This window comes from Vicugna pacos, chromosome 34 (assembly GCF_048564905.1).
Source record: "Vicugna pacos chromosome 34, VicPac4, whole genome shotgun sequence".
Lineage (NCBI taxonomy): Eukaryota > Metazoa > Chordata > Mammalia > Artiodactyla > Camelidae > Vicugna > Vicugna pacos.
The window spans coordinates 10,257,298-10,268,518 of NC_133020.1; positions in this window are offsets into that span (position 1 = coordinate 10,257,298).

Sequence of the window (11,221 nt, forward strand, 5' to 3'; positions counted from 1 at the left end):
AGAACAAGGCCACTCTTGTGCATAAACACAGTGTCTGACTAGAAGCAGGAACTCCAGGTGATAGAATTTTTCCAGGTGGCATCAGGTGAGAGTTTGGATGAAAGTGTAAGCGATGTGGTCTGCAGACCAGTGCCCATCCACCAACTGATCATTACCAGTTTGCAGCTAAGTAAGCACTGAAATTAGCTTCAGGAAACTTCTACAATGACTTGGCAGAGTGATTTTCTATCTGCCAAATCTAATCATTAAAAATGAATGTTTATGGGGTTCGAGGGTATAGCTTAAATGGTGGAGTATATGCTTAGCATGCATGAGGTCCTGGGTTCTGTCCCAAGTACCTCCTCTAAAAAAATAAGTAAGTAAACCTAATTACCCCCAAAAATAAATAATAAAATAAAATAATTTCTTTTAAGTGGGGTTTATTTTTTATGTCATCAGTTTTTTATCTTATTATTCTGGTAATTCACTTTTATTGTGTTTTTCAAAAGTATTAGTCCACTGGAAAGTAAAAACTGGTGCTTCAAAGATTGAGAATCACTGTTCTATATTTTCCACCTTCTTGCTTGAAAGAGTGTGTGATTCTATGCATGATTATAAGTTACCCAATAACACACCATGGCATAAGAGCTATTTGATGAGGAATAGTATTCAAACTCATCAAGCACAGTACTAATGGGGTCAAATTAGCAAGAATAACTTGAATGTCACTGGCACTTCTACCTACCAAGCCTACTAACAGTCAGGTCCCCTCTAGTTTTCTGGGAGCCCCGTGAGGTAGGGGGATATCTCCTCTGCTCATACACAGCTTGCCCAGTGCCCCACTCCCCTGCTCTGCACTTCCAGGCTCCTACCAGGATCTGTGATACAGACAAAACAGGGTGTAGCCTGAAGGAATGGAGATCATTGTGTTGACCTCTTTTAGGGGAACCCCAAAGCAGACAGCTTGGGCCCAACATCATATATCGTTTTCAGTGAAACAGCTCTTTATGTTTTTTACTCAGCTCTGTCTCTCTTAGGGGACCTAGATATGCTCTCCTGGGCCTAGATTGGCGACAGATTTGAGTAACAGCTGCCCCAAGACGTATTTATAACTCCCCATCCAATGACTAAGTCTTTCTTATAGGGCTTCTCTGTCTAATTCTCTCTTCCACGAAAATGAGTCTTGCTCTAGGAAGCAGTCTCAGCCCCCGTGTCAACAGGTTTCTTTGAACCCTGCCTCACCAGTTTGCCAGACATGCCCAGGCAGGCTTGAACCCCAGCAACAGACCCAGCTTAGATTCAGGCTGAAATTCCTGCTACACCACAAGCAAGATACTTCCGAAAAATTCTCTGAAGTTTGCAGCCATAGCAGGTTTTGCACCTTTATTTTAGGTTCCTCATTCTACGAGTTAATGCTGCCATGGTGAGCAAAATCAATAGCAGGGTAATGACCTCATTCTCTGATTGACTTGAAGTCTAAAGAAAGTATATATGGTTGCCAGGGGGGAGGGGGTGGGAAGGGGTAAATTGGGAGTTTGAGATCTGCAGATAATAACTACTATATATAAAATAGATAAACAAGTTTCTTCTGTGTAGCACGCGGAACCATATTCACTACATTGTAATAACCTATAATGAAAAAGAGTATGAAAACGAATATATGTATATATATGTATGACTGAGACATTATACTGTGCACCAGAAATTGACACAGCATTGTAAACTGACTATTCTACAATAAAAAAGTATGCATAAAATTTTTTTAAATTAAGTATGCATGAGAGGAGAGAACATCTTACTGAAAGATGGAATGATAACAATCTTAAAGCTGGAAAGAACTAGAAATCGGGTGAAAGTTTCTCCAGTCTGGAGATGATCATCCAACATAATGATTATAGGGGTTTTTTTAAATAGAAGTATCCATTTTTTAGCCCTTGATAGCAATTTATTTTATAAAATATTGAAGTATCCATCATCTCATCAAACTGGAGAGGCGGTGTAGTGTGATATTAAAAGCTTGAGCTCTGGGGCCAGATTGCCTCCAATTCAAGTCCTACTTCTTTCCTTTACTACTTGTGACCTTGGGTAACTGATTCCTGTTTTCTGATATCTAAAAGGAGGTAGATTAGAGAATCACCCTCAGGGTTGGTGTGAAGTTCAAAAGCTGAGTCTCTGTGAAGGGCTTACACGAGTGCTGGTACACCTTTTAGTTACTATCACTGCCATCATCTTCTCCAGGATCATAGTTTCTGAGTTAAAGTTTCTATCAGTGTGACCTTTTGAAGACGTGACTACATTGGCTGGTAACTCTCCACCAAAAGTAGATCATGTGCCTGTCTGGTATTTTGAATAGCTTCTAATTTTGAATTTAGTAAAATGCTTTTCCTATAAACTAGCGATGAAAGGGTAGACAAAATGTGAATAGCGAATAACATAAACACCACTTTTTTTTTTTTTTTTTTTTTACTTTTCATGTAATTTAGATCTGAACTGCTAACCAAATAACTTTTTCAATGTCCAAATGTTACCGAACCGAAGTTCGGGCACAGGTGAGGCCAGACAAACTGAAACCTCGGAGTTGGGGGCAGAGAAACGTTTACTGAAAGGCCAAGCAAGGAGAGTGTGTGGCTCAGGCTCAACCTCTCCCCGCCCCCAGCTCCTCGATGGACTTAAGGCAAAAGCTTTTATAGGCAAAATTTGGGATGAGGGCTGCTGTGTGACTTTCTTCTGATTGGCTGGTGGTGTGGTAACAGGGCGGTGCTCCAGGAATCTCCTGCTCAGCCTGAAGTTACCGTCCTCCCCCTGGGTGGGGGCCTTAGTTCCTGCAGAGGAACTCAGGTATTGTTATGTACATCCCTTGAGAAGGAACCAGCTGTGCTGTTGTTTCTTGACTGTTCCTCCCTTGTTTCTGCATTTCCCTCCCTTTCCTGATTAGCAACTATTTGAATCTGCCCTTTGGAACTCAGGGAAGGTCAAGGAGGCTGAACGGAACCTATTTCTTACAAACAAGAAATGGGGGACACAGAAAGGATTAGTTATTTTAACATGTAGTTACAATCCCAATTAGTACTTTATCCATCAAACCTCTAAGAAGGCAGAGAAGAATCTAAACATAATATTTAGGAGGGGGGCTATAACTCAGTGGGAGAGTGCATGCCTAGCATACATGATGTTGTGGGTTCAGTCCCCAGTACCTCCATTAAATAAATAAATAAACCTAATTTTTTAAAATAAACCAGTTTTTTAAAAAAAATTAATAAACATAGCATGTAATTAGTGATATACTAAAATAAGAGTGTATTGGCAGTTTGGATAACTTGCCTTGGCTTGAAGCCAAAATCAAAACAAAACAAACAACAAAAAAGTAAATTAACCCTTTACTTTGTTGAAGTACTGTTTTGACCCTAAACTTACTCTTTCCCTTTTTTTCCCTCCTCTTCCCTTTCTCCCTTATTTCATTGCTTGCTTTTATCGACTGTGTAGTCCTTTATGTATCTTGGTAAATTACCTCAAATTATTTCTTAAAGTGAGTTTTCTTGGGTTTTGTTTTTGCAGAACCTACTAATCCTCCCCCACCCCACTCCCTCCACGTGGGTCTGCTGGGCACATGACCTCCCAGCATCACAACAGCTCAGTTTGGGGATGTGACTAAGTTCCGACCAATGAGCTGTGAGCAGAAAGGATCACAGCCTCCGAAGGAAGCTGCTGGCCCTCCCTTCTCTCACTCCTCTTGTGCCCTGTCCTCGGGCTGGAATGCAGAAGTGATGATGGGGTGAGCCAGCCTCAACCATGCATGCCAGGACTACACCCTAGGACGACAGAGCCACAAGAGAGGAGCTCTGGTCTCCAGATAACCTCACGTTGCAATGCCACTCACCCCTGTGGACTAACAGCTCAGACTTCCTGTAAATGAGAAAGAAATCTTGTATCTAGTTTGTCTCTTCTAAACTGACCAAATCAATATTTTAAATAATGAAGGTAAAATAAACAGACAAAGATGGCTTCCTATTTCCCAGAAATCTGAGGCTCTGGAAAGGAAAATCTGTCAATTTCCTGCCTCTCCATCTATAGATTCACGTATATCGTCACTCATTTTTCCTTGCCTATATCCAACCCAAGCTTTTTACTATGGCAGAGTCTTCAGTGTCCTATAAAAAAGGAATAAAGGCCATCTATGTATGTATGATTTTTTCCTTCCCTTCTTAGGCACATGGCTGCCCAGGTGGAGGACACATTTTTCCAGCATCCTTTATACTCCCTTATAACCAGTTCATTAACCTAAGTATGTTTGATCAATCCAAGTTGCAGATTCTTTTGGACAGAGAGTTGCAGCTACCAATGAAATGTGACTATAACCATTTCTGTGAGCTCGGCTGAATTTCTAGCTTTCTTTGTCCTTTTAGGTGTTCTGGTGACAGGCTGAATGAAAAATGACCCAAGACAGATACAAAATTGTTTCAGGGGGAGGATTCTGTGCCCTCTAGTCATCATGATAGAATCAGAAATCCCGGTGGCTCAACATGGAACAGCTTAGGAATCAAGCATCAGGAGGCATCGCTAAGGGTATCAGATAACAAACTTGCTGTTCACTCCAGAATAAAGCCTCCCAACTATTACAGATAATCTTCATACTTAAGTAACTTTAATTTTACTGTTTCTAACACTCAGCATGCTGGTTAACAAATCACTAGCTTTATCAATACAAACCCCATTTTTACAGTCAGTATGCCAATTAGCGAGGTTTTATGGAGGTATGTTCTTAGTAGAGGAATGTGTTACCAGCACTTGTTGGAGGATGTCCCTTTCTGATCTAATGCTATTACCGAACTGAGCTTTTTTTTTTTTTTAAAGCACATTAGTTGACCCTTTATAGAATTAAAGCTTACATTGTCGGCACATATATAACATCACACTAACTATACAGAAATACAGTATTTTTAAATGAATGACAGAAATTTTAAATAGTGAGTGGTAGTCCCAGGACTAAATCCTCACCAGGAGAAAAAAGCAGAGGAAATGTGAACAACGTCCACCTAAACTGCCCTTGACTTCCTTTCCCATGTGCTTGAACAGGGCTGTCTCACTGACCCAAATTCAGCTTGTAGTGATGGTGATGAGCAATATGGAAGAGAGACTTCTGATGCAAAACTTCATGCCTGTCTAGACTGGCCACACTGTTACACAGCAGAGAAATAAACTTCTATTTCATTTAAGCTACCATATTTGTATATTTTTAGAATGTTTATTTTATTTTATTTTTGTACAATTTATTTTATTTTATTTATTTATGGTGGGGGAGGTAATTAGATTTATTTATTTCTAGAGGAGGTCCTGGGGATTGAACCCAGGACCTCATGCATACTGAGCATGCACTCTACCATTGAGCTATACCCTACACCCTAAGCGACTATATTTTAGGATGACTTTTTTTTTTTAATGACAATTTAGTTTTCACTCAAATTAACAAACCTTTACTTTACATCTTGACCCATCAGCTTCCGTTTCCTCTTCTGTGTCTTCTATCCCACCTTCTACACTGGCTCCTTCTTATGCTGGTTCATAAACAAGTCTTTCACTCCTTACAAAAGAAGTATCGATTCCATTTTCATCCGAACTTCTAAAAATATGAGCTATATACTTGCTTATTCTACTCTTTCATCTCCTACAGATTGTCTCTTTACTGCAAAATGATATCTAGCCCTAGTACAGTTTTTAAAACTACTCTCAAGTAAAATCATTAATTGCCAAACCTAGAAGATACTCTTCAGTTCTGATCTTAGAAACTCGCTGTCAAACTAAGATGAAAATACGTCTCAGACCAAATTCCACACTGTGCACTTTGTGGTATCTTCTCCTCTCCTCCCCTCCTCTCTCTTGATTTCTACGATGCCACACGCATCTAGATTGCCAGTATCTTTCATGGTTTCTTCTTGGTCTCCTTGTTCTTTAAATGTTGGTTCCCAAGTCTACATCCTTGGCCAACTCTCTTCTTATTCTACAAAGTCTTCCTGGTAAATCACATCCAGTCTCCCGATTCTCATTTCTTGCTGGTTCATATTGAGAGCCTCCCAGATTCATCGTCCACACTGCTGGAGAGAACCGATGCCTCCCTAAAGTAGAGGATCCTTCGTTTACACAGCACCAATATAAAAAAAATTGTATGTGTCCGTCTCACAGGTTACCCATGTATTGCCAATTAACTTCAGCCTTTTTGGCCCTTCAGCAGCCATCAGGTTCTCTGAGTAAATATCCGAAGCGTCCATTGATTGGACCAGGCGGAAGCTGACCGTGCCCCTCCCCCACACAACATTGATACAGGCGACAGATGATAAGGAAAGCAAGACTTAGTCCAAATTCTCCCAAATGTGTGAACTTTTGTTCACAAGCGGGCAAAAAAGTCATAACCTGCTCATGCAAGGTGGAGGAAATCCTCACTGTCCATCCTGAAGCAGGTCTAGAAGCATCTTGCAGGGGAGGCTCACTCTGAGATGGCTGCAACGATATCCAAACAGCAGAATCAGCCAACCTTCCATCAGATCTGTCGGTAAAGGCCTCCAAAGACTGAACAGAAGGCACTGGGGAGACGTGGACAGGACAGACCCACAGCATGTAGACTGAGAAGGTAGCAGGCTGCTGGGCTTTCTAGCAACTTACTCACTATATATTGAGTGTCTACTAAGTGTCAGGTCCTGTTTTCAGTACTGGATCTATAGCTACAAGTGAAGCCAAGAAAAACTGCTGCTTTCATGGAACTTAGCCTCTGGTCAGGCGTTCTCAAACCTCGTTCTCCCAAGAGTGACAGGGCTGTGAAATGTTCCCAGCCAGCCATATATCTGGGACGCCATTCATTTCACCAATGAAAACGTATTTCTAACATCCCTTATGCTAATTAATGAACCTTCTGGTCTAAATTTCAATAAAGGTCCTTGAAATGATTAAGTAGCCACCTGGGGAGTATGGATTCCTGATTAGGGCACTTCAGATTATAACTCACCACCTCCGGAGCGTGAATTCCTAGCAGGGTAACTCTAATGATAACTAACCTCCCCTAGAGTGGAGATTAAAGTTAATTTACACATGAGTCCATTACACTGTTTATAAGGAAGTATTTTAAAGTAAATTATTACAGAGGCAATATGACAACATGGCAGGCTGCCGGGTTGCCCAGAACACCCAAGTTTCACATCGAGATTTTAAATACACAAGCACACCAAGCTCCCTAGGGCTCCGGGGTCCTCCCCACGACCCAGCAACTACAGGGGCAACAAAAGGCATGAGGGGCCCTCGGGCTCCTCTTGCTGTAACGTGGTTTTTATCCGTTCTGATTGGCCAGTGCCTGTACCATTCCGATCATTGGATATATTTCTAAAAGCGCTCTTGCTCAAATCTTTAGCCATGAAGAAACTGACAAGACTCTCCGAATCTCCTCCCCAAATACCTTGGGAAAGGAATGATAATCTTCCCAGCTGGGGCTTGGGATTCGTGCCAAAAATGACTGGGATTGGCCGGGCCACAGGACCTTTGCACTCTTCTTGGGTGGGATGATGAGGATACACGCAGACCTTGTGTGGGAGTCTAAGCCAGGCATCTGGATTGCTCCAGTGCGGGGTTTTGCCAGAAGGGTAAGTCAAAAGGGCAAGAAACGAAAAGAGCTGAAGACGTAAGCAGGAGAACGGATGATGTAATGGAAGTGGGTAGAACGGGAAATGAAAAGAGGAGTTTATTAAATCATCTACAGTATTTTAATTTTGTATCAATAAAAGATTGAATTTTATTTATATCCAGAAGAGCTATCGATGTACGCTTGAAATGCTCTAGGGTCTGGTCCATGGACTGTATATGCAGTTCCACAAACGATCTGATAAGTGTTAATCCCTGTTACTTTAAAGCAATGATAGTTTCCATATCTTACTGTGATATTGTGATATAATAAGAAATATATATTTTGGTCTTTGTGCCTGGCTCCTGGCCAGAACTCCTAAAGCATTTGTAATTTCCTAAACAATATCAGTGCTAGGAGCATCTTTTGTTCTACTCTTTGGTGTCTGATCTCAGTTCCTGACTCAGAGCTCCTAAACCACTTGGAATTTCCTGGATGACACAAGCATCTTTTGTTCTAATGAGGCAACTCTTAGTGGGCTCCTGGATAAATTCAGGATGAGGGCTCGTCCCGAAAAGACGAAGCCATGATTAGGAGCTTGGAACTTTTAGTCCCATTCCCCTCCTCCAGGGAGGGGAGAGGGGCTGGAACTGGAGTTTATTATGCTTAAGTGATGAAACTTCCAGAAAAATCTCTGAACTATGGGGTTTAGAAGCTTCCGGGTTGATGAGCACATACATGTGCCAAGAGGGTGGTGCACCCCAAATCCACAGGGAGAGAAACTCCTGTGCTTAGGACCCTTCTGAACTTTGCCCTATGTGTCTCTTCAGCTAGATGTTCATCTGTATCTTTTATTTTGTTTTGGGGTTTGGGGGGGGGCTGGGGAGGTAATTAGGTTTTTAGTTTTTATTTTTTAGATTTGTTTTTTAATGGAAGTAGTGGGGATTGAACCCAGGACCTCCTGCGTGCTAAGCATTCACTCTACCACTGAGCTACACCCCTCTGTGCATCTTTGTTTGTTTTGGGGGTGACTAAGTTTACTTATTTCTGTTTTAATGGAACTATTGGGGATTGAACCCAGGACCTCATGAATGTTAGGCATGCACTCTTAACACCGAGCTGTACCCTCCCCCTTGAATCTTTTATTATATAACAAACTGGTCAATGTAAATATCTTCCAGATTTCTCTGAGCTATTCTAGCAAATTATTAAACCTGAGGAGGGGGTCATAGAAGCCCTGATTTATAGCCAGTGGCTCAGAAGAATAGGCGACCACCTGGAACTTTCAATTGAAGTCTGAAGTGGTGCAGTTTTGTGGGATTGAGATCTGATGCTAACTCCAAGTGGGTAGTGTTAGAACTGAAATGACTTGTAGGACACCCTACAGGTAGCTAGGTTCAGGAGCACTGAGTGTGAGAGTAAAGGAAAATACAGTGTGATTTTCTTAGACACTTATAATAACAAGGTAAATGAAATGCATCCTTGACATCGACTTCTGATGAATATGGGGAGATTGGAACTTCAAGGATGTCACCATGTTCACTGGTGTTTATGTCCAACATTTCATTTCAAAGCGAGGAGAGTTCTGCAGGGTGTATTTAGGAGATCTGGCTAGTAGTTGAATGGATCAGCTTAGGTGGCGTGTACGGTCAGTGACAGAGAGTCATGGAAAATTGTGTTCTGTGAAGACAGCTTAGGAGACAGCACGTATCCCAGATTATTTATAAGAGCAGACAGTTCAAAACTGGGAAATGGTAGTAACAAGCAAATATTGAGAATCCATTAATGTGCAAGTCCTATTCTTGCGAACGAACCTGGGTCAATTTGGGCACGTGCAACTTTCAGTTTCTTTTTAAATAGACACAAGCAGCCAAAAGAATTTCTCTTTAAGTAGAAGCCAAGATTCCAAAGGAAGAATTGGGTCAAGTACCCAGAATCCTCCAGTGTTCTGGTCAAAGGCCCCTTGAAGGATTTAGCCTAGGGCATCATTGCTAAGCACAAAGGCTATGGGTCTCTTGGGGTCTGCATACCCTACTTACATAAGGGGAGGGAATATATTTAGATAATCCTCTATCTTGAATAGCTTTAATTTTGACATAAAACAAAAATCTAATTTCCAACATTTATCCTGTTGTCCTACAGGCCATTGTTTTTATTTACTGTTTTTTTGTGGGGGGTAATTAGATTTATTGATTTATTTATTTTAATGGAGGTACCGGAGATTGAACCCAGGACCTTGCTAAGCATGTGCTCTACCACTGAACTATATTCTCCCCCCTCACAGGACACTGTTTTTACCAGTAAAACCTATTTCTCACACTTAGTTGGCAAATTATAAAGTGTCATGGTTGGTCAAGATACTCGTAATGGAAGCATTTGTAAGAGCTTTTTCTGAAAGTCAAAAAGCCCCATCCCTGGACTGTGTAGTGTTCTTTTTTTTTCTTTAGCCTTTCATTATGAACATTCTTTTTACATGTACAGAAAAGTAGAAAGAACGGTATAATGAATACCCACACTCCCATCACCTAGATTTAATAATTCTTAACATTTTATCATATTTGCACAAGTATTACATAGTTAATTACAGACACCATGGTATTTCACCCCTAAATACTGCGCCATGCATTTCTAACAATCTTAATACAGCTCCCCCCAATCACAATACCGTCATCACCTTAATATAATTAACAGTAATCCCCTAATATTCTCTCATGCTCAGTCTGTACTCAGATTTCCATATTTGTCTCCAAAGTATCTTTTACAGTTGATTTTTAAAAATCAGACCCAATGAGGCTGTTGCCTTGCATTTGCCTGTTACTGGCTTGTACCTTCTGGATTAGAATGCCAGTAGCATCTGGATTACAGTGTAATTCAAATGGTACACATGTAATATCACAACATATGTGCTAAAATATGTTAAAGAAAATTACAGACCTCACAATGACTTTACTAGTTACCTCTACCAACATGATCTCATTTATCTCTTTCATGAAAAGGAAGAAGGTTTCCATAGGACTCAGCCAGGCTAACGTGTATTCTCTGTAGAAACAGTCTTTCTAATTGAGAATTCTGAAGTTCAAAGGACAGATGATTCCAACACCACACTTTGAGAAAAGCCGGCCAATGGTATAACATGCAGACTCTCCGATCTGGCTCCGAGGGCTCTCTAGAATTTGGCCTCAAACCACTTTTCTATTGTCTTGTGTCTCCACAGAGGTACCCGGAGCTGTTCACTGTCTGATGACAGGCTGGGAGTAGGGTGAGGAGAGACGCCTAGTACAGAAAATGCCTGGGACAAGAGATGATCATACTCATGAAGAAAATCAGACAGAGACAGACAAATATCACGTGCTATCATTTAAATGTGGAATCTAAAAAGATGACACAAATGAACTCATTTACAAGACAGAAAAAGACTCACAAACGTAGAAAACAAACTTACGGTTACCAAAGGTGGGGGGAGGGATAAATTGGAGTTTGAGATTAGCAGATACTAACTACTATGTACAAAATAGATAAACAACAAGGTCCTACTGTATAGCTTGTCATAGTCTGTAATAAAAAGAATACCTATAAATGTGGAACTGAATCACTGTGCTGTACACCAGAAACTAACATAACATTGTAAATCAACTATGCTTC